Raw genomic sequence first — 24,823 nt, 5'->3', positions numbered from 1 at the left:
GTGTTGCCAACACGCGTTAGGAGCGTTGCACTCGCCTCTGTAGAGCTAAACCCCCACAGGTAAAACTCACATTGCTTCCCTGTAGAAGGACATAACAACGCTTCCTTACATATCCCTTCACCTCCACATTCACATGTAGAAACCAGGGTTAAGGAGTAACTTGATGTTGCTTATGTATAAAATAAATACTCTTGTATTTTAAGCTCAGTTTTATTTTTCAGTCATTAATTTGCAGAACTTGCAGCTACAATACACTACAATATTGTATTTATCATCACTTAACTTTTTTTTCTTACAGTTGGGCAAGCTGCAGAAATAATTAAACACCCTGTCCTCTCTCCCTCTCTCTCTCTCTCATACGTGGAGTTGAGAAATCTGTTTCATTTTAGTGAATTCTTTAGTGTTTGCAGAATATTAAATGATTAACCGGTCAAATAAATGATTCACTGATTAATTTAAAGCCACAGCATGTTCTTTTAAAGCAAAATGCTGCTGTTTGTCACAGTGAATTTTCTAGTGCTATTACATGTATTTATTGTAAGCATAAACTGATCAAATTTATACCTTAATACCTTTTATATAAGGTAATATATATTTATATGATAATTATGCATATATAAATTCATAGTGTTTATATATTTAGTTCTAAATGCTGTAATTGTGTAATTAAATAGTACAATCTAATGTCTATTGTATTGCAGATTTTTGTTTTTGTAGTAATGTGTAGTGTCACTAACTTTTTATTAATTTAAAAAGAAGCTTGACGGTAGTTGAACTGCTTAATGATAATCTTGTCATTTTGGCTTGTTTGCAGTTATTTTTAATGTCTGTGAAATACAGTGTGTTTACTGCAAAGTAGCATTTTTGCCCTCTGTCCTGTCTGTGTGATAGACTAGCAGAGAAACTCTAAAGCATTTTATGCTGTTCTCTATACTATTTAAACTCTATATCGATTGTTTTCATGTAGTAGGGCTATTGATTTTTGCATAGTCAATTATTTAGAGTGAAGAAGTTATTTATAAGTCTGCTTAGCCTCTTTTCACGCCTCCTATCTCACTTTTTTTTCTCCTTTTCTAACTCTCCGTTTTAAAGCCGCAATCTGGTTTTCATTAACGGGTCTAGGCGCTGATGGCTGGAAATGCATTTCTCAAAGCCATCTGTGCCAGTGGTCTTTGTTCCTGACCGGCGGTCTGGTGATCGCAGTGAAAAGAAAAGAAAAAAACACAAAGTCGCAGTATTTACCACAGTAAAAAGAGAGCTGTCTTCATCGGCTGCAGCCCTGCCGCTGCCAGCCACCGGCTTGAACTTCTCACGCAACATGATTTGGTGGATTTCTGTTAATCGATTTTCCCTGGAAGCGCATCAGACCGCCGTCTGGTCCATGCCAGCCCTGCCCCTGCCACACACAGCAAACACTGCCTGTAAAGAGCAAAGCAATGCTGTGGCAAGCGCATGTGTGTGTGCACTCTGCGGTTCTACACGTGTCAAAAAGGCCCAGGCCAGACCAGGAGAATGAAAGCGCTCTCTCTCTCTCTCTCTTTCACTGACTTTTCTCACTTCCTCTCTTTATCCCTATCTCACTCTTCATCTTTTCTTTCTTTCTCTTTCCACGTGTTTTTTCTCTTGTGTTGGCGTGGAGAGCTTGGGGCTCAGGACCATGCCAGATAAAGTCTGGCTGGCTGAGTGGAGGAGAGGACTTTGGCTAAACTGGCAGGAAGATCACAGGCTGGAAGGAGCCCACGTTCTGCACATATTCCCTAATAAGTAATTCATCTGAAGAGGCCGCATGATCAAGAGCCCAGGGCCTTTAACCCCGCTGTTTCCAGAGAAGCATGCCCCCTGTCTGTCTCTCGGCCTGTCTCGCTGCTGTGAGCTCCTCGGCCTCCCTTATTGTGCCTCTGCTCAGATCTCTTTGGATGTCAGTCTCTGCTGACCTGTGCCGGGTTCTGTCCCATGCTGCTTCGACAGCAGCCACTCTCATCAGCATGCATGCATAGGATCGGGGCATAAACCAGCTCAGGAGATGTCTTTCGCACTATGTTCCGAATCCCACAATGTGTTTTTTGGCTGCATGTGGCAATGAACCCAAAAATACAGCACAGGCTAAATTTGAGAGGGGCAGTCGTGCATGTCCGTGCATGTCGTCTGCTTTTTCAAGTAGAGACATGTGTGAAAGATTGAATATACTAAGAAGCTGGTCTGTTTACCTTTTTGGCATCTTGCTATCATCAACGGCATCTAGAATTTACAAAAAAGCTGTAACCAGATGCAAATTTTCAAACAAGAAGAAACATCCACTACCATTCAAACATTTGCAATTGGTAAGGTTTTTATTTGTTTTTTAAATAAGCCTCTTATGCTCAGCAATGCTGTGTTTATTTGATCAAACATACAAAGTAAAACTGTTTTCCATTTTAAAGGGGTAGTATGATGCTGCTAAAAAGAACATTATTTTGTGTATTTGGTGTAATGAAATGTGTTTATGTGGTTTAAGGTAAAAAAAAAAAAAAAAACATTATTTTCCACATACTGTACATTATTGTTTCTCCTCTATGCCCTGCCTTCTGAAACGCATCGATATTTTCAAGGCGCTCTGAAAAGCGAGGTGTGCTGTGATTGGCCAGCTATCCAGCATGTTGTGATTGGCCGAATACCTCAAGCGTGTGACGGAAATGTTACGCCTCTTAACATATTGTAATGCCTTGTCCGGCCGGAGCGACGAGACATAAACATAAAACCCATTATAAATGTGATATAAACATGATTTCTAGTCGTGTCTTCTTTTAGAAGGCCAAACAAAGTAGTTTTGCTTTCTCAACGAAACAGCATCACACACCGCAGCCTTGATTGAGCGGAGGCCGGAGGCCTAGAGTGAGCCGCGGCCGGCTTGAGTGAGCAGAGGCAGGCGTCTTGAGGCAGATTCTACAAAGGAGCGTACCTTGTGCTTGCGGCAACCACATGTTCATCCATGGTGAAAGCCGATTCAGCGATCCACAGTGCAAAGTTGATGTATTTCCTCAGTGACCAGCACGGATCAGCCCCAGGCATGACGAAGCAGATATTGTCCTCTTTCGGAAGGCCAAACAAAATAGTTTTGCTCTCAAAGTGAAACACACAGTGTCTATACGGCGTGGCGGCGGCAACAACAATACTACAATGAGAATAAAAGGTACGCCTTCTTTCTTTGCGTGAAAATCTGGGCAGCGTTATGTAAATCTTTCCACATAGTGACGTGGGGGTGTGTTAGAACGAACCGTTTTAGGGGGGCGTGGATGAGTCTCAACTTTTATAAAGAATATCTCTTTGGATTTGAGACTTTAGTCTTTGCAACTTTACAGATCTTCTTTATTCACCAAGAGCTTGTAACACTCCAAAGACACAGGAAAATTTGAAATCGCATCATATGACCCCTTTAATATATAAATAATTTCTGATGCTTAAGACAGAGGACTTCCGTTTCACATGAAATCTTTTTAATATGCTGATATGGTACTCAATAAATATTTTCCATTACTGTATTATCGCAGTTTAAAACAGTTGTGCTGCTTATTATTTTTGGGGGGAATTGGATTCTTCCAGGGTTCTTTGGTAAATAGAAGGTATTGTTTTTGGTATTTGGTCTTTGGTATTTGGTATTTTAAGGCATAGTTCACCCAGAAATAAAAATACGCTAATGAATACACTAATCAACTGGTATAAACAGTTTAAACTGGTTTTGTCTATGGTTTTGTTATTGTATTTAGTCCATACAATGGTTACTGGACTGAAGTATTGCTTCTCTTCTATATTTAACATAAAAAAAACAGATTTTTATATGACAAAACCATAAAAAACATGCTTTTCAGTGTAACGTCATGTAAATAATGAAAAATCAAGAGATGTGTTCTTAGTTTTACACTTTATACTGTATACCAATTGACTATGTTCATTTTAACAATTTTATAGTTTTACTGGCATCACATATTTTTAAGACATGGCATTACAGTAGCTCACTTGCTTTAGGGAAAAAACAAGACAAAACATTCTCTGTTAAAGTTCTTTTGTAGATAATAAATAAGTAAATAAAAGCAAATGACTCCTGGCAAACTAAAACAGTGATAACAAGAACCCTTTTGGCTGGAGAAACAGGTCATAGATAGAGTTACATATGGGCCTGAATCCTCCCTCTGATTATACTGCGGCCAGCTATTTAATTCAGCTGCTTAGAAGGCACACTGTAACTCCACACTGGACCGCCTGACACTTTCCACATAACTCAGAGCATTCAACATCCCTGGTCACCCCTCATTATTACCCAACAGCCCTTTATCCCCTGGCTCTGCAGAGAGAAAAACAAATCCACTGCAGGGAAAAAGTGGAAAATGAACCATGCTGCTGAAGGAGATCACACTTTGAATGTCTCTTATTCTGTTCCAGCTCCGATTGCTTCTCTGGAGCTGATTTTTCCTGGCTAGTGTCACATTAGAGAGGTTAAATTGGAGGTGGCAGTGCCCACTGACTCCAAGACTTGATGTGGTGAGGTGGCTCTCACTCAGGGGCTAAAGTTACTCCCACGGCCCCTGCAGCCCTGCCGCAAAATCCACTCCGCCACACGTGTGAAAGCAGCGCCGGGATTCGCGTAGGCTTACAGTTAGGAGGTGTGGAAAGGGTCTAAACGCTCCTTGTGGCTCATCAAAAGGAGGTAGGAGGCAGGAGTAGCTAGCTAGGGAAAGAAGATCCAAGCCGCCGGTTAACGTTTCATGTCCAAACATTTCAGCGGTGCTGTTGGCTGTACCTAGGCCTGGTCGCTGGAGCTCTGGAGGTGTAGAGAGAAAGACAGTGAGGGAGGAGAAAAGATGTGTGGAGGTCAAAGGGATGAAGAGAATATGGGAAAGCTGCAGAGTATGTTTGCTGATATAAAAATGACTGCATTTGAAAGGGAGAAAGCACTCTCAAAAATGTTTCAGTGATGGATGGATGGATGGATGGATGGATGGATGGATGGATGGATGGATGGATGGGTGGGTTGGCGGGTGGGACGGACGGTTGGATGGATGGATGGATGGATGGATGGTTGGATGGATGGATGGATGGATGCCGTTTACCCAGTATTCCTTGCGGTTGTGATTCTCTTCAATTGCCATTTCCATTCCTTGCAAAGAATGTGTTAAATTTTTGTGAAACAAATTTTGTGGTGTGTTTTACTTCAATGTCTATGATTTAACAGCCCTAGAAGTATACAGTATGTTGCTGGATTACCAGACAGAAGCTGAAGTCTGACATTATAGCAAATTGCATTCAGTAAGATTAAGTTGTGATGAAATGTTAAATCATGTTGCATAAACTGCCAAAATCATTTTTTAGTGAGAAATAGAATGATTTAGAGCACAGCGATTAATGCTGGATGCTTGGTGCCAATTTTCTGAATGCTAAAAACAATAGAGTAGCCTTGTACTTGTGCTGGGATAAAACATTCATTGAGTTGCCAACCAGGAAAGAAGGATCAGACATGGAGATGAAAAAAAATGGGAGCAGGAGAGTTCTGTCCACTTTCTGCTCCAGAAAACGTTTGGCCAAGTGTGGATGGGTTTTGACTTGCACTGTCTGCTAAAATGGATTTGTCCCTCGGTGGCCACAGGCTAGAATGACTCCCAAACAGCCGAGAATAAGAGAGAGGGCAGCTGTGTGTGAATTAATAAGCCTAATGTTGAGTGGCACAGCGTGGGTGCCTGAAGACGTGCAGCGACGGCCCAGTCCTAATGAAGCCCAACTGGGGCACGGCACCTTCTTCTCTTATCCTGACACTAAGCACAGAAGACAAACATCTTTCTGACAGAGAGCCATAACCTCAAAGAGAGAAAGAGAGAAAGAGAGACTCACACAAGAGTCTTGTGATATCAACAGCGGGCATAGAAAGTGGAGGAGATAGAAAGGGAGGGACGCTGAAGGTGTCTGACTCTAGGATACCTTCACAGCTGCGCTTCTAAATCAGGTCAACATCTAATGGGCAAATGCGTTTCCCCAGGTGACATAAGAGCATTGGACTGTCTTGTTTTTATTCTCTCCTGCTTTTGAATGTCTCTTTGTACTCGTTCACTTAAGACCATGAAATACTGTACATTTCCATTATTTCATTGTATTTCAAGTTGTCCAAAAATAATAATCAAGGCTTTTTTGTTTGTATGTTTTGTTTTGTTTTGTTTTGTTTTACTTTTTACTCTCTTTTTTATGATTACAGAACTGCTTGTCAAACTCCTTTAGATGAATGCATTGGTTTGTCAAGGCATTCCTCCATTGTCCCTTTTCCTAGCAGGAAGCCCTTACTGTCCAAAAATTCTCAGAGACGGCTTTTGTGCTTCCATCTCTCCACATTGTTCTCTTATTGATCTCTACATGGCATGCTATAAATCTGCCTTGAATAAGAAGGCCAAGGTTCCACAGTAAGTGCTGCGCCTATGGAGATCTCTAAAATAGGACAACGGGAAGGGTGCAATCTGGCTAGCTCAGCTCTGCTGGGTAGAAAGCATCTTGACCTTTGTCTAAGTGTATAAAAGACACAACAAATGTAGAAGACCTCGTTCATAGAGTTTTAACTGCTTTGTGTTGCTTGGCAGTGGATGGAGTCGCGCCCATGTGTTATTGCACTCCCATGTGGCTGGTATCCGGACTGACTCCATCACTATTGCTTAATCAGCGTCCGTGGTCGCACTGACAGCCTCTCTCACCTTGCCCGTCGAGAGCATCGCGGGGTGTGTGCATTTCAACAGCACCTGCTCACAGGTGACGTGACTGTCAGTGGCACCATCCGTGTCACAACTGCTGTGTCAGTGTGTATGCGGACACCGCTGTTGTGTGTGGACGTGTGAGATCACCTGTTTGACAAGGCTTGTCAGTGTACATCCTGCCCCCATTCAGTCACTGTCAGGGTAGGGCACCTGCAGTTGCTGTCTCTTTTTATCAAAAGTGGTCCCGTATCCTGTGTCACAGACTGAGAGTGACTAAAATAACATGGATTATTAACAACCCCACATATGTCGCCGCAAGGAACCTGGGACCATGGCGGGAATCTGACTTTGTGTCTTCTACCCATCCAGTAAAAACAAACAAACAAACAAACAAATAAATATTCTAATAAATAATACATATTTAAGAAATAATAATAATAAAGATACATCAGTATTTTAATATCCCTAAGTTATTTGGAAGAACAAAAATGTAAGATTTTTTTTCCATTCAACATATCTTGCATTAACTTTGTTTTATTTTTTTTATCCCATCTATTTTTTTTTCTATGTTTAATGGTTTATGCTTATTATTTTTTGAAAGCAGAATCACAGGATTGAGCAAGTGAGATGTTGGATATTGCTTACTTAATATCAAGCAACTTAAATTTTAGACACAATATTGATACTTTGCCTATTTTTGCTTCTTCAAGCAATGTACAACAGCAGTGTTTCATTCCTGATCGAATGAATGTTTTTGAATAAATTGGATGAATTGATGAATGATTCAATGATTCAGTGGCTCAGTTCTAAAAAGAGATGCTGGATTCACAACCACATACTATTCTTACTATTTATGCCATAGAAAGATATGGTAAAAGTAGTAAGAGTAGTATGCTAGTGTATCGATTCCGAATTCAGCAAGAGTCACTTGTTTCATTCCTGAATTAATTAGTGCTTTGAATTAATCGGTTTAATGAATGGACGATTCAATGACTCACTCATAAAAAGTCACTTACCACCACCTACTGTACTGGTGTAAAATAGCATAGATGTGATTTTGCATAAGATAAATATTTTGGTATTTTATTTATTTCATGAATCTAGTCCTGAAATTATACCCTGATAAAGTTAATTTAGCTTAAAAGATTTCTTATTGTACTTCTTGTACTTGTATTGCAGTTCTGATCTGCTGTAGCATCTATTTGTACATTGTTTGTTTTTTGGGATGTTTTCCATGTCTTTTATTGCCGCATTTGGTTTTACTGTAGCTCAAGCTGAGAGGATGTTTCATGGTTTGATGTCTTCTCCATCGATTCTATGAAAATGTCCGGATTTTTACCTCCCCTTGTGGGAACACAAATTTAATGAGGCTGAATCTTGATGGGTTCCTCAAGGTTGAAATTGGGTAAATACATTTAATAAAACAGTTTTGCCTGAAATATTTATAACACTGAAAAATTCACGTAAAGAATATGAATACTCCACTGCAAGATTTTTCTTTAAACCCTGCTTCTTTTGCAGCCATTCCTCTCTCTGTGTATGTATTTCACAGGAGATTTTGTGTGCTTTTCTTTCTCGAGAGGCCGAAACAGGCTGTCCTCTTATACTCTGAAATTGTGGTTAGCCTGTGTGTGTGCATGAATGTGTGTGTTGAGATGGAGGCTCGATAGGGTAATGACTGCAGACAAGGTTTGGAGGCGACGGTGGAGTCATGGCAGGACTGAATTGATGGGATTAAGAGATGTACCCCAGAGCTGGTCACACACAAGCGTTGAGGGCAGTTTAGATGTGGCCGGGCTCTCTGTGAAGTCTCGGGGCCTGTCACAGACCGCAGGGAGGGCCAGACGATGATGATTTAGTGAGAAAGAGGAGTGTGCTATTGTCTCATGACTTCTCAGATGGACTTAAGACTCCACAGTCTTTTTGAAAATAGTGGAAAAGACGTTGGCAGTGCATCCAATTTTGACATCTAATGGTCCAAATTTGTGGTCGTATGCATGTTTGAACACACATGCAAACTCGACCACGCGTCTGTCTGTCACATGTCACACCGAGGGACTCGACCGAGCTTGAGCCGAGGTGTCGGATGCCTGGAGAACTGATGTCCTCAGACCTGCGGCAAGAGTTTGAAGCCAAGTGGTGCTGACAAAGAGAGGAGCCTGCAAGCTCCATCCCTCCATCCTGACGCGGCTCTCACGCGGTCGGACACATTTTAAAAGCATATGCTATGAGAGGCTACTGCTGAGGCCTCAGCTAAAGGCTGAGATGAAAAGGTTGAGACATGTGATTGATGACCCCCCGTTGGGCCGCACATCATTAGCTCGTACAATTAACTGCAGAGGGCGGGGGAGTAACTCATGTTGAAGAGTCCTCTTCTGATCTTTTATCACTCCGTACTGAACAAAAACGATGATTGGGGTCGCACAAGCATGCGACAGGCGAGATTTGAGTTCATGTACGCACTCGCAACATCCTGAGTCACTCTCGCTCAAAGAAACAAATGATTATGAGCTACTTCACGCATCCTAGGCTTTGTTTCAGGTGATTATACTAAAGGAGTTTTTCAGTAAAATGTGTTTAATAAGTAATGGTTACACTGGACTGTGCCGCTAAGAAATATGTGCCTGTCCTGCATTTTTTATTAAATAAAACGGATACACACATAATGGAATTCAGAAAACATATTTGAAAATGCACTCTAACAAGTCAAAAATGTGCAGGATTGTTTCCCTTTCATTCATAATTGGAATGCTATTTAAAAAGGCTTTGTCTTCGCACACTACTGTTCAAAAGTTTGAAGTCTGTAAGATTTTATGTTTTGAAAAATGTCTGTTATTTTCAGCATTGCTGAAATTACTTGATCAAAAATACAGTAAATTATGAAATATTATTGCAATTTAAAACAACTGTCTTCTATTTGAAATCATGATTTTGTGCTCAAAAAAGATTTTTTATTATTTTCAATGCTGAAAATAGTTGTGCTGCTTAATATTTTTCATGAACACATAAAATAGAATAAAATGTAACATTATACATATCTTTACTGTTACTTTTAATCAACTTAATTCACCAAGACTGAATAACAGTGTTAATTTCTTTACTTGCCAGTGCTTCAGTGCACTGGAATGATTTGGACAATAGGTCAGCCCTAGAAATGGACAACTTCCTGGACAGTGTAGTGACGAATTGAAACACAAGCAGAATCAGAGACAACAGATGTAAGGAATGGTGCTCAATTTCTCTCTGTCCTCATGGAACTCCCACTACTCTTGTGGTAGGCACGTTTATCAGGGAGGTCTGTCAAGAAAATGTGGCCTTTATAAACAGAAGAACAAACGGAGGTCTAAAGCAGGTCAGAAGCTGACCACTATACATCTCTAAGCTCCATTTCCATTTATTTCTGTGGAAACTCAGCAACACACTGCAGTATAGCCATTGTTTCTCTAATAGGAATTTCTCCTTCCTTTTTCTTCCCTCTGGGTCTGGGTGTTTCCTCGATTGTAATTACCTTGCTGTTATAATTAAACTGACAATTTATTACCTATTAGCAAACAAGCTCCTTCTTCCTGGGCTCAGCTTAAGCAGTGGCCCAGTACTGTCAGAGAGGCAACTTGCGCCGCATTATTCATCACACCGGTCCGAAGTGTGTTAGCTGCCCAGATGAGGAGAACCTGGGAGAATGCAGGCCGGCCCACTTCACGACAATTACCCTATGAATCACAACAATGAGACAACAGCACATGCTCATGTAAGTCTCCAATAAAAGAATTAAAAAAAAAAAACACACCATATAAAAAAGAAAGAGAAAAGGTAAGGTGTGAACCAAATTAAAATTCCCCAAAACAAATATCTGAGCTTTAAAAATTAAAGTATTCAAAGGTGGACCTCATCATTCACAGAGCTAATTTCTGATATTGTATTTTTTTATGTGATTATATTTAAGTTTTTATTATTATTATTATTATTATTATTATTATTGTTTATTTTAGCCTAGTTACTTTGTGAATGAGTTTAAGCAGAATGATTTAAGGAAGAAAAGGGTAAAACAGACAAAAAGTGTGAGAACTTTATTGGATCGTATATGTTCATAATATCTTGTTTTTTAGCTACAGCAGGACAGATAGAGTAGATAACACAACCTTAAAGTGCTAGGACCTTTTTGCTCTCTCCATTAGTACACCAAGGAAAAAAAATGTCTAAAAATGTTTTACAGCCCCTTAAAGCAATGTTCTGACCCTCATGTCATTCCAAAGCCATAAGACTTTGGTTAATCTTCCAAACACAATTAAAGATATTGCAATTTAACGCAACAGAGATTTCTACAGAAAGTCCTGTAACTGAAACTTAAAAGATCCAGAAGAGTCATAAAGATTTTGAAAATTAATTCATATGAATCAAGTGGTTTAATCCATTTTTTATTATTATTATTCAGTATTCAATTTTAGTTTTAATGTGCTTTATTGACATGACAAATATTTGAATATTCATACTGGCAAAGCATGTGCTGTTTTGTCTTAAACTGTGTAAAATATAGGTTACAAATAAATAGTACATACATTATTAATCAAAATACAATGAAAGTGACAAAGTAAAAAATGAAACACATGAAGATAATAATAATAATAATAATAATAATAATAATAATAATAATAATAATAACCCAAACTCAATCTATGAATCATTCCAAATAAGCAGGAATGTGTGAGCTGAGATCATGATTGTATCTGTTATGAATTATGCGTGCAATTAAAGCTAATCCAGGCCTCAAAAAGAGAGTGAGTGAGTGAGTATGAGATAGGGTGGAGTTTCAACTCTCCCCTCCTCCACCGGCCAATCTGAAAACCTAGTTTTCTGTGCCATAACTGGGCGGATAGGCCAACAGTATCTAATAATAGGTATTGACTGGTTGAATGTAGGATGAATAGGGTTGGGTATTGGATCTCTATTGTGCCCCGGGTCACACAGCCAGCTACACTGAGAACACATCTCATAGGGCCAAAAAAAAGACATTTTAAACTTTCATGACTGAGAAGGAATCTGTGCTGTTTGGCCTTTTAAGGATTAACTCTTTGTTCTCAAAGTGCTAGACGATCAATAACCGAGAGAGAGAGAGAGAGAGAGAGAGAGAGAGAGGGAGAGCACAGACATCTCTATTCCAAAACACACACAAACACACATGTACAGCCCGTACTAGATACTGCACACACACACTGTATATCCAGTTTTACTGTGAGAACATACAGAACAGGTGAATTCACGGAACGGTTGTGTAACTTTTGTGTGTTGTATTTCAGCACAAAGCCTGCGTCTTAGTCACTAAACACCTGCTATCCAGTTTAACCAGGCGCTAAATGTGCTGAAATCGCACTGTGCAGTGAGCGTTTAGGTCATTCTCATCCTTTTCAGCTTCCTTTCTGTGTAAACAGGGCTTTTATAGATTTTAGACAACCTCAGTTAAATTTTTTTACTTGTATCTAGTTATCGTTTTATATTTACAGCTTTCACTACTGACATGCTCTCTGTGCTGCATAATTTAAGACAGAATGAACATGCATAATAAATCTCTCTGAAGAAATGTGATGTAAACCAATAAAATCCATCAATATTTCCCAACTTTTTTGGACTAAACATTCTAATTAATGTGTAACCTCTTTGCCATAGAAACTATGCATGACTGGACTAATAAAGGTCAAAAGTCCTGTTTTGAATTTATATGTTTTGATGCACTCCTGAAACAAATTAAGAAATAAACATATCAAAATTTTTAGTCTTAGGCCTTAGATAGAGTGATAGAGCTTTTCAAAATTAGTTTAAATTTTTGACTGAAAACATGCAGTAAATTGAAATAAATGTAAACATAAAAAAAATCAGGGAATTTTTTCATGTTTTATCTCATCTTGCACTAGATACGATAACCCCACTTTATAACTAATGTAGATAACTTTCGTGTGAAAATGGTATTTTAGGAGTCCTTTAGACATGAGCCTCATTTAAAAAATGTTGCGCAGAAACCATCCTAAATTTGATCTTACGATCATCCCTCAAATATGTATATGTGTGATTCATAGAATGATCGTACGCACAAAAAATGCACGTATGCCGCACTTTCAAATGTAAAATCACAAATGATCTTAAACTTGTGCACAACTGAATGGTTTCACCTCTCTGCCTTGTAAATGACTACTAATTAATGTCATTAACATATAAAAGATCACCAGTTATCATCCAAATCCTTTAATTTTGATTAGCGAGCTGCAAGAACAGCTTACATTTCCAAAAACCTGCAGTACTCCAACAAGAAAAAGTGTGTATGTCTGCTCAGACCCTGACGTGATACAAAGCACTTTTCCATGTCTAAGGCAGTTTTTACCAATTTACATTTACAATTACATCTAGTCATTAAGCAGACAATTTTATCCAGAGCAACCTGATGATGACAATAGAAGGAATAGAAGCTCAAATATGATTGTTGGCATGGATTAAAGTATGCACACTCTACATATAACACCAAATAAAAACAGAAAATCATGGTATTGATATGCAAAAATGTACTTTGGCGTGCATATGATACGTACGTGTTTGGCATGCATATAATATGCAGTTTGTTGGTGTGCATATGATACGCAGTTTTTCCGTGTTTATCTGATACGCATCTACCCCACAACCCTAATTCTAACCATTGTGTATCATATACACGCCAAAGTTAATTTCTGCATATAAACAGTACACTAAATCGAAACATAAACTCGTGCTATTGATATGAACATTCATGAGATCAGGTTGTTATAAATATGGCCCCTCATTTATTTTACAGCAATATAGACAGAAGTTTTTTTGTGCATTATCGAGCTTAATTTTAAAGATTGATTGATTGTTTGCTTGTATAAAAAAAACAACATTTCAATTTAAGTGTATTTTAATTTTATTTATTATGATTAAGAATTTATTATTTGTAGTAGTAGTAGTAGTAGTATTAGTTGCATTGATTTATTTATTAATTTGCTTATTTATTTATTTATTTATTTTAGTTATTTTTTTAGTTATCTAAATTTCAAATCTAAATGATTTGGGTGACAATTAAGAGAATGTTAAAATTAACTTCCTTTGCTGTGAGGTCACGCAGATTATTACCACATAAATTTAACACTCCAAAATCATCTCACAGGTTCTCGTTCAGCTCACTTTCTACCAGTCCGTCACTCCTGATTATTAGATTTAGCTTTAGAGTACACTCTCACAGAGGGAGGGCAGAGATGGGAGGATAGAGAAATAAAGTGTTTAAGAGTCCTATTCCATGAGTGCCAGCTCTGCACACGCTTGGGTGTGTCTGGCCATATAACAGTTGCGTGTAATGAGAGTGACGTTTGTTATTTTGTTTTGATTTGTTATGTGTGTGTGTGTGTGTGTGTGTGTGTGTGTGTGTGTGTGTGTGTGTGTGTGTGTGTGTGTGTGGAGGCGAGGCCTGTGATCATGTGTACTGACAGTCTCCCCCACCCTTCTCACTCAGCTCAAGTCTCGGTGAGAAAGAGTCTAATGAGAGGTTCACAGGCTGTGAACTGATGGCCCCTCTCCATCCACCTTCACACATACACACACTAAACCTGAGCAGCTGGCGCTCACACCACTGGTTCAATGTCACATTTCTTACTCTCGCTTTTCCACACTTTCATCTGCCTTGTGTGCCACCTGAGACTTCACACATACACACACAGTAGACTATGTGGAGACAGAAGCTGGGCTAATGAGCATGGATATTCTGAAGCCCATTGCTCTGTTCTCTGCTGGGTGTGGAGTTGAAATGAGTATGTGTGTGTAAGAAGAGAGGGGGCTCGTCCTCTGCTTTATTACAGGTGAGAATAGAGGGTCAAGAGGAGTTAATGCGCCAGTCTAGCACCAATGCTGCTTGGAGGAACAGCGCTGGGAACTTTCCTTCTCTGTGTGAGATAATGTGTTTAAAAAAGTCAAACGCACCATTGGTAGTGTATCCTCGCAGATTTTATTGAGTTTTATTGTTTATTCCACACCTTTCGATTATAACATTTGTATTGAACACAAACAAAATGTGTGTTTGTATTGGGTTATGCTTGGTTAAACAGAAAATATGCTGTCTGACACTGTCAGCGAGTGGTCAATTACTCAGCACTGAGATGGTGACTGGGAGTTTCTTCAGCTATGGAGTTGATTTTTAATAAAACAAACTTTTACTTTTTGTTTTATGAACACATTAAAGTTGCAAAAGATGTATGAATGTACACTATTATTCATAATTTTGGGGTCAGTAAGATATTTGTAAAGATATTTTGATTATTAGAAAAGTAATAATTTAAAATAAATGCTGTTCTTTTGAACAAAAACATTCAGTTCTCAACACTGATAATACATACATACACACACACACACACACACACACATATATATATATATATATATATATATATATATATATATATATATATATATATATATATATATATATATATATAGTGATATCATACACACACACACACACACACACACACACAAATATATATATATAAATATTTACTATTTAAAATTATGGAAGAATATTATTTAAGTGTGTGTACTTAGGATACATGAAATGCTAACAATGAAGTTTTTCAAGAGTACACAAACATTTTATTCCAAAAATATTAAAATATTATTTACACTACAGAATGCTGTTAAGCACAATAGATAATTTAGTGGTTTGAATGACACTCTAATGGAAATGTTAATGATGTTCATTTAATAAAGACCACATGACCAAAATAGCTCACGGTTGAAGAAACACCCAGTTATACTGTACAAAATGCTCATTTTCTCTCACACGCACAGAGATATATATTCTACAGAAGGTAAGAGTGCCCAGAGTTGACACATGGGCTCACTAAGGGCTCTGAGACCTAGGGTCAACCATGTGTGAGTGTGTTCATGCATCTGTGAGTGTGTGTATGAATGCCTTCAGGTGCAAAGTGTGTGATACGCTGTTCTCCAGCTGTAGCAGATGTAAAAGGGAAGCCAGCACTGGGAACACAAGGCCGCAGGGTCACCAGAGAAACGACCACAGCTGTGGCCCCTTCACAAAAACACCCAAAAACAAGTACACTTTCTCAAACCTCTGAAAGATTTAAAAAATTTAATTTTGATACTACTTCTGATGAGACCAGAGACATTTTACTCCCTGTAAGAGTTAACTGTAAATATCCATCACCTTTTTGATTCCCCTTTTTGATTGATACGACATAATGGCTTTAATCATCAGATAATATGCTCATTTTTGCTGATATCCAATAGATATTGCTTTTATCAGACAATACTGAAAATTGCCTGATATATTAGGGCATTATTAACATCGCTTTCTGAAACTCTATATGTCAAACAGAATCAAAGAAAGTTTATATGCTACTGTTTCTTTCCATCTCTCTAGTGTGACTAGCTGGCTCCTTAAAGGGCCAGCGCTGGCTTATATCTGCTAGTAAACCATGGGTCAGTTGCAAAGACAACATTTAAAGTGCAGACAACATCAATAGTGAGGAGCATGTGTGCAAAACATTAGCCTTGAAATCTTAGCCCATAAATTAAATGTGTTTTACTTGGACAAAACACTGGATTCTAAAACTGGCTTTAGAAAAATACACTAGTTTCTAGAAAAGTGTTTTTTGTCTTCTGTCACCCCCCTTTCTGTCTCCTCATGTCTTTCATTTGCATCTTTATGACCAAGAAATTATCTGAGGGGAAGACACATGGACTGGTCATAAATGGGCCTGTGTGTTTTAGCACTCAAGAAAGTGTGTGTGACGGTGACGGGGTTTGTGTGTCCCAGTAGAGTGAAAGAGGAGATTGTTTTACTCATATTCACAATTTACCTCATTTACATAGGTACGCTCATTAGCATAGCTGAGAACGCTGCTGGCCTCTATGCCGTGAACACGGATCTATCCATCCGCTCATGCTATGCGACTGTGTAACCCAATAAGCATAATCCTGACAATGAACTGTGCTAATCACATCTAATATGCAAATGAGATTATCTAAACTTTGGTAAACATTGGCTAGTGTTGCAAAATGGGAGATTTTGGGGTTTGGGGGTTGTTGAGACGCAAACACAGTAAATCACTACTCCCCTCCTGTTATTTGTTTTATTTGTTTACTGGGTTTCCAAACAGTACAAACTCATTTTAGGGATTGCGGAGCGTTAGGGGATGTGTGTGAGGTGGCCAGAGCCTCTGTGTGCCTGGACGCAAAAATGGTGGCAAAGCAATTAAATTCTCATTTAGCTCGAGCGATTAAAACAGACACAAATACAAATCATATTATGCTCATCTGGACGTGGAGGCATATTGCGCAACAGCCTGCTGAGAGCAGTGCCTTTGCTGTTTCTTATCAGAGAGATTAGTTTCATTTTGCTGGTAAATTTTTTTGTGCACAGCCCATAAACCCAATAAGGGCTCAGGTGCAAGACAAAATAGGGCAAAAAAAAAAAACACCAAATGTCCGCAGACTGATGTAGCTGCTCCAAGAAAACTTTATTAATACACATAACGTTTTGACCATCAGGTCTTCATCAGTTAATTTCTTCAGCCATTGGCCATTATAAGTATTACTGCAGCTTGTGATATTATTTATGCAGGAAATATTTAATACTGAGTAACGTAGATTTTAGACACAGTATTGCTAGATAACTTTAGCATCGTCACGGAAAATAGTTCCAAAAGAATCAATCATCAGTGTTGTGAATGATTCAGATTCAATTATTCACTTATAACTTGTTTTATTTCTGAATGAATAAATGTTTTGGAATGAATCGGGCTGAAAGAGTGGTTCAGTGATTCACACATGATCTACTGACATATGCCACATTTTGCATTACATTTTTATGTTACTGTTTTTGTAAAGGTGCTTGCAAATACACATTATTGTTAATAATTATTGTACTGTAATAACGTGTAGTATGCGCAACATTGAAATTGTAATATAAACCACTACTTTATATAATATTGAAGTTCTAGATCCGGTTTTCCCAAGTTAGGGTACATGAGGGAACTGCAGGCATGTTGTGAGGTGATGAAAAGCTAATATATAATAATTGATCAAATAAATAATTTATAAAATCATCAAATTAAAATGAATACAAAATTTACATTAAATACATTTAAAAAAATAAAAAATAAATAAATAACTTTACCTGCATGTCATGTGACCATTAACTGGAAAGAAAACTGTGCAAATTTGCATTTGATTCTGTTAAAGATTTGGACAACCGGAGGAAACACAATAGGCTTAAACTAAAAATACGACACCAATATGATTTGCGCCAAATGTCCTTCAACAAGACCCCCACAAAAAAGACTTAAAAAAATCACCTTAACAGAGAAAGACAGTGAAAGGGATGACTACACCAGCACTAGTCTTTCCAAGAACTTAAGGCAGACACAGTGAGCTTTTCTCATGTATTTTCCCCTTCCCTTCTCTCTTTTACCCTCTTTCTTTCTCTCCACAACACATCTGGTGGGTCCGCTGACAAGTTCTTGAACTGTTGACAATAAGTTGATGGGCTAAAGCCCCCCAATAAACATCTCTGGTGCCACCTCAGCCCAGCTGCTAGTGTTTAGGGCTGAGTTGAAAGTGGCCGAGTAGTCAGGCCTGAGTGTCATTATGCACTCTGTTTATGTCTGCATGCATGTGGCCTGGCCAGAGATTTGACACTTTTCATCACATTCTTGGGTTGCCTGTGTAGGAATCCAGTTGCAAAACACATAAAAGTAAAGGAGAGAGAATGAGCCCTCTCCCTGGAGTGGGCCGCAGAGTGAATCAAGAGGCTATTCAAAGCTGCAACAGTGGTTAATACCCTTTGTATCGTGCTACATGTCTAGAAAACATTTGTGTGTGTTTAAGATGTGTGCACAAGATCACTCCATGTCTGCTGCCAAATTGCTTGGTGTAGATCTTAGAAGATAGACAGGTAAAGAGAAAGGTTATCGGTTTATAATTAAAACTAGGTATCCTCTACTACTACAGTGTCACTTATAAGCACTTCTGACCAGACTAAATAAAAGACATTTTTCACAGTATACATTTATTTAGACAGCCTGCTTCCTGCTTAATTAAACTGGAGGAAATTGTATGAATGAAATAAAATGTATTAATGTATGCAGTATCATTGTTATTATTATAAAAATACTAGTGCTGTAAATGATTAATCTTGATTAATCGCAAATAAATCATATAAATGCACACACATATAGTAAATATTTAGAAAATATTTACATTTATATATTTATATTATTACATTTTATATATAAATATACTGAATGGATTCACAGCATGGTAAAGGGTATTTTATCTTTTTTTTTTCTTTCTCTATTTCACAAGCTTACTAATTCCTGTGATCCACCTGCTCTGAAGCCCAGTCGTTGTGGCCGAGTGTTCTGCACTACAGATGGCGCTGGATGAGGGAAGCTGGGTCATGCTGAAGGACTGACCACAGTGCTTCATCATACCGAGGGAAAGTGACCCCAAAGGTCACAGCACACACACAGGCTTAATTTTAGAGCAATTAATCTCCTCTCAAGAGAGTTTTATGTGTGAGCATGTGTGTGGGTGTGTCGCTGTGCTGTAGTTAGAGCCGGCCGTCAGCTGTCCGGCCAAGGTGGAGGCCCAACCATCTTATCGTCCAGGAGAAGCTTAATATGAGGAGATTAGATGGCACGGAGGAGATTACTGCTTGGCCTTTAATGCATCGTTCTCTTACCTAACAGGAACCTGATCTAAATCCACCACAGGGTAACAAGGCCATCACTCTGTCCAACATACACAAGAGGACATGTAACGTACACACACATAGATACACAACAGATGATGAGTGGGTGGCAAAAAAACAAACAAAAAAAAGCTCAGATGAAACAGCAATGGAAATGAAAGAGGTGGAGCTTTCAGTGAGAGAGAGTGAAAGAGTGAGGTGGGATGGAAGAGGTGTTCCCCATATAAAAGCCTCTTCACTGGTTTGGAAAATTAGCTGGGCCCTGTGGTCTACTGGAGCCTTTTATTTATTGATGTAAAGAAAGATAACCACGCCACCTTCCGTATTCGCTCCATTTGCATGAGCGAGGGAAGATTAGGAGTGAAAATCAAACCAAATAAATAAATCCCTCTTTTTCCCTCTCTTCACCTCCCCTTCCCTTCCCAGATACACACTCATCCCTCTGCCATAATAAACGTTTTGCAAAAAGTCGCAACAAAGTTTATTTTTCAGACAATCACTGCCAGACTATTCAGTGGATGTATGCTATATTAATCTCAAAGCTCAAAGAACTTTGTTTATTGGCTGCAAAGGTTGGAAAGTAAAAGCTGCCCAACGTAACCATCAAATTAAACTGGTATAAACAACCGTGCTGTAAATGCACGCTTGTATATGTGAGTGGTGTACAGTATTTAAGAATAGCAGTGTTTTAGCAGCTTAACATCTTCTGCAGAATTTTGAAAGTCACGTATCCATTCACGAGTCTCACACTGATGTCTAAATGGGGTCCAGTCTCAGAGAAGTGTAAAGCAGAAGGGAATCTAATCAGTTTTGCTTGCTCTGAATGCCGGTTTGAATGTGTTTGAGTAACAGTGCTAAATCCACCTTCTAATGTCTCTTCATCACATTGGTTTCTCACTTTCTCCTGAGCAGGAAACCAATAAATATTTTAGCACTAACTGAATTAAGAATGCCCTTTAAATTCCAATTTAATTCTGGATTTGAATTAAGGTAGCAAACAAGATGCAAAATTGCAATTTCAATTTGAATAGAAGGCAGTATAGAATTAAATGAATTTAAGTTCAAAGAAATTCTTGTTGCTAGTGTTATTTAACATTATTTATATACATAATATAAATTGAGTTTAATTTTAATATGTTGGTACTTATTTCATTTGACAGGGCAACATTTGTAATTTTTGTTAAAGATTTGTTTTTTCATAAAACATCAAAAATTAAAAAAACTACAACAAAACTTCAAATAGTAAAAAAATCTACTATAAAATAAAATTTTTCAAATACACTACAAAAAAATAAAAGATAAAAAATATATTAAAGTACAAAAAACACTAAAAAATTCTAAAAAGCATTGGAATTTGAAGGCCTAATATATAGAATAGATGGAAGGACAGAGAGCATTTCCAAGAATTTTGATTGATTGATTGATTGATTGATTGATTGATTGATTGATCATTAAATTCCTATCATTCCATTTCAAATTCCATGTCAACTTTCTATGGGGTTTGGCTAATTTGATTCAAATTTAATCTCATGAATTCTTTAATTTTGTACAACCCTTACATGGACATCCAGAGAAGAGGGGCTTTAAAAATTAGGCCACTAATGCTTTCATCCACCCATACATGTGTGTTTAACGATAAACACACTCATTACACACTTCATCTGCAGGCTAGGGACAGAGTTATATTGCCTGGAGGGTAGAGATGTTCGCAAACAGCCACGGTACAGACAGGAGAGGCTCTGAGTGTGTATGTGTGTGCCGGGATGCAAGAGTACACTGCTCCTCCTCCAGGATTCCTCTTCGGGGCAGAAAATGGGCATGTGCTTGTGGTCCAGTGAAGCCCAGCCTGAGCTCAGCTCTTGCACCTCTGCCCCGCTCTGCCTCCAGATGTGGCCTCAGCGGCTTTTTCTCGTGTGGATTGAATTCAGCATTATGTCTTTGCACAGTGTCCTCTTCTATTTTCTCCTCTCCGTTCTTCTTTGCTGTCCTCTCCTCATTGTTCTTTCAGCTCATCCGGCTAATGAACCAGTACAAGTACAAAGTACATTTTATAAGAGAGATAGCCAAATATTCACAGGGGACATAAAACCCCACATAACAACAGCACAGATGGAGCAGAAGCACATGACACACAGCCCCCGTTCAGAAAAAAACAAAAAAAAAATGATGATTGTCTATATCAAACAGCCTCTTTTTCTACCTACTATTACTGTCTCTTTTTGTCTTCTCTTGTCCACCTGTGTCCCAGCAGCAATTAAGGACCCTGGTGGATCCAATCAAGAAATCACACGAATGGCTGAATGTGAGTTTATGTTCAAAATTCTGAATATCTATTTATGCATGTATTTTTGTGTGTCAGTGAGCGTAAATTAGGAGATGAATTGAGAATACATTTAAAATTTTAAATCCTGAATTTGAATTGAGGTAACAAACAGGATTCAGAATTTGAATCTGAAAGTAGAATTAAAGCCATAATTCCAAGTAATTCATATAACTGTAATTTTTAACTAGAAAATAAAAGATTGTGAAAAAAAAAAAGATTATAATGCCTGGAATTTTTAAGCTTTATAGGCCTTATGTTCAGACACACAATGTTTGAATAATGTTTGAAAGGCTATATAATTTTTGTTTGTTTATATATTTCATCATAATACTGTACATTAATGTTTGTGGACAAGGGTGAAAGAACACTTAATTTCCCAAAGTGCATTACATATATTGAATTTCTTTAAATTACAATGCAGTGAAATATTTTATGTTCACCAAAGGCTGCATTTATTTGATCAAAGGACAGTGAAAGCAGTAATGTTTTGGGATATTATTACAATTTAAAGTACTGCTTTAATATATTTTAAAATTTAATTTATTCCTGTGATGGCAAAGCTGAATTTTCACCAGCTGTTACTCCAGTCGTCAGTGTCACATGATCCTTCAGAAATCATTCTAATGTGCTGATTTGGTGCTCAAAAACTTTTTATTATTATTATTATTGGTGTAGAAATCTGTTGAACTGATATAGTTGATGATTATAAAGTTCAAAGAATACATTTGATTTAAAATAGAACATTTTTGTAACAATGCAAAACTCTTTACTGTCACTTTTGATCAATTATTAATTAATGCATCCTTACTGAAAAGGTATTAAATTCTTTTTTTTTTTTTTTTATCTTACTAACTCCATACTTTTGAAAGGTAGTGTAGATGTTGATATAGATGTAGGTCAGCTTAGTATAGTGAGGACAGCTCATACCCTATATGAAAGAAAGGGAGTTATAAAAGAAGAAAGGCAAAAAAAGAGAGAGAGACAACACTCATGTATAAGTAACTCACTTCTCTCTCCAAACAGTATATCTATGTGCATTATAAGCATCTCTCAGTTCAGTTCAATTCAGTTGTATGTTCTGATTGTTATCATTTTGTACTTAACATTACTATTGCTTGTTTTTTCCATCACATTTTATCTTCTCAAGTGGGATTATTTCCTGCAGAGGAGACCTTTGTGCTGCACTGTTCACTCACAAAGAAACAAAGAGTGATATCTCATAAAGCATAACAGAATTACAACCTGAATGAACACACACACATACATAAATGTGAGCCACACACACATTCTATCCCTGGGTTTAACACTCATGCAGAGCCTTTATGGAGAGACATGAGTAAAACCAAATCAATACAGGAGGCCATACTGATGAAGAATGAATCTGAAAGTGATTATATCTGTAAACAGTGATCAATATGGAAGCCATTGCGCAGAGTACGGGATAACACCAGCCTCGATAAATTCTCCATCACTTTACAATCATTCACCACGCCTAAGCATTATAAAACTCTAAAAACTATAAAAATAAAGTCATTTTCAACAATATGTTTTACTATCATTGTCACTGATTGGAAGCAGTTCTCTCGTTTTAGGTTTGAGAAATGTGTAAAATGTGTAAAAGCAGATTGTTGTTTATATGCTTTGTATGATCTGTTGTTCTCTGGTAAATGGTCATCGTCTGACTGCTCGTCTCTAACTCTTCTCCGTTGCTCTCGAACTGTGTGCGGTGCTGTGATTCTGGAGAAGATGGTGGACTTGTGAAAGATCAGGGCATTCAGGCTGGTGACATTCCTCCTGGCGAGCAGATCCATCCTGGGCCGGGGGTGAAAAATGCAGCACCGCGCTACTGCTCAGCTGCAGATGAATGGAGCTATCTGTCTTGTCACGAGGGGTCGGCTGGAGAGGTTACAGCCCAACTGTACCTGGTCTCTGATGCTGATGCCTGCACGCCGCTTCCCTTTACAAGAGAAGAAACATAAAAACAGAAGAGAGGGAGAGACAGAGAGAGGGAGAAACAAATCCTGCCCCATCAAGCACTTCTTCAGTCCCTCCAGAGCCCATCTCACTTCCCATCATCCCGAAGTCCTGCTGCCCTGAGCGCAGGCTTTGACACATCTATATGTTTTTCCTTCTGACCTTTCAACGTCCTTTCTGTCAGTGCCTGTAAACCATAAGCTGATGTATGAGGGCAATTTTTAGCGGTGCCACTTGTATCTGAGTGATTGCGCACACTTTACATTTGGGGGGTCTGCCACCCTGCCACCTCCTCAACATCTCTTTATTTGCTTTGCTTGATATTGAGGCAGAGAAACTGAGGGGAAGGAATAAAAAGAGTGGATGGGGAGGGGACGGTGGAGCCCATTCAACCTCTGGGCAACAGGTCTGTACTTTATCAGTCCAGCGAGCTGAGCCCTCAGGCCAGGCCTGACCAATCACTCCTTGGAAACAGGTACTTGAACAAACATCAACATCAGTGAGACAGACTCCTGTACAAAGGGTTTCAGTGGAATACTGACTTTCACTGGAATTCTGATCTCACATATTAATGTCTAATCCAAATACCTGTCATTTCAAACAGGGGGCCTATTTTAAAATATTATTTAAAACTATACAAGTATCCCAATGATACTAAAATGACACTGATACAATGGCAATAAAAAAGTGAGGAAACAACATGACTTTAACTGAATAAAAAATTATATTTTTCTCATACATTATAAATGTAATTATATATGTATTTTGAAGGGAGTCCCTCACAAGGGCATCATCATATTTGTGGGTCTTTGGTATTAAAAACTTTAAAAACCTGCTCAAATCTGATTGAATGAGTGTTGTAAGACTGTACAATATTTTGTCACACTTTACTTTAGTTCTCTTGTTTTAACATTGATCTGTAACACAGTAGCTTAATCTGTCATGTCTGTTAATAAATTTTGCCATTGCTCTCAGAAATGTTCAAATTCTTATGTGTCTACAATCTCCAAGCAGTGTCTACCATAATCCAAAGAATTAACGGTGCTGTTCATGTCCTGTGGT

At 38.2% G+C, this 24,823-nt stretch overlaps 1 long non-coding RNA gene across 20 annotated transcripts in view; it reads left to right on the top strand.

The window, feature by feature from the left end:
• LOC109065015 overlaps positions 1 to 24,823 on the top strand; it is a 358,164-nt gene that overhangs the window by 331,995 nt on the left and 1,346 nt on the right. For 18 of the 20 annotated variants that reach the window (XR_006156269.1, XR_006156261.1, XR_006156263.1 and 15 more), the window contains 2 exons: positions 21,716 to 21,766; positions 23,534 to 24,823. The exon at positions 23,534 to 24,823 is cut by the window's right edge and continues 1,346 nt beyond it. This is a non-coding gene — a long non-coding RNA (uncharacterized LOC109065015). Of the gene's footprint in view, positions 1 to 19,076; positions 20,623 to 21,715; positions 21,767 to 23,533 lie in introns of those variants that run through there. The other 2 variants (XR_006156278.1, XR_006156262.1) reach the window with 1 other exon arrangement.

Source organism: Cyprinus carpio, chromosome B13 (genome assembly GCF_018340385.1).
Source record: "Cyprinus carpio isolate SPL01 chromosome B13, ASM1834038v1, whole genome shotgun sequence".
Lineage (NCBI taxonomy): Eukaryota > Metazoa > Chordata > Actinopteri > Cypriniformes > Cyprinidae > Cyprinus > Cyprinus carpio.
This window is presented reverse-complemented; position numbering and strand designations above follow the sequence as displayed.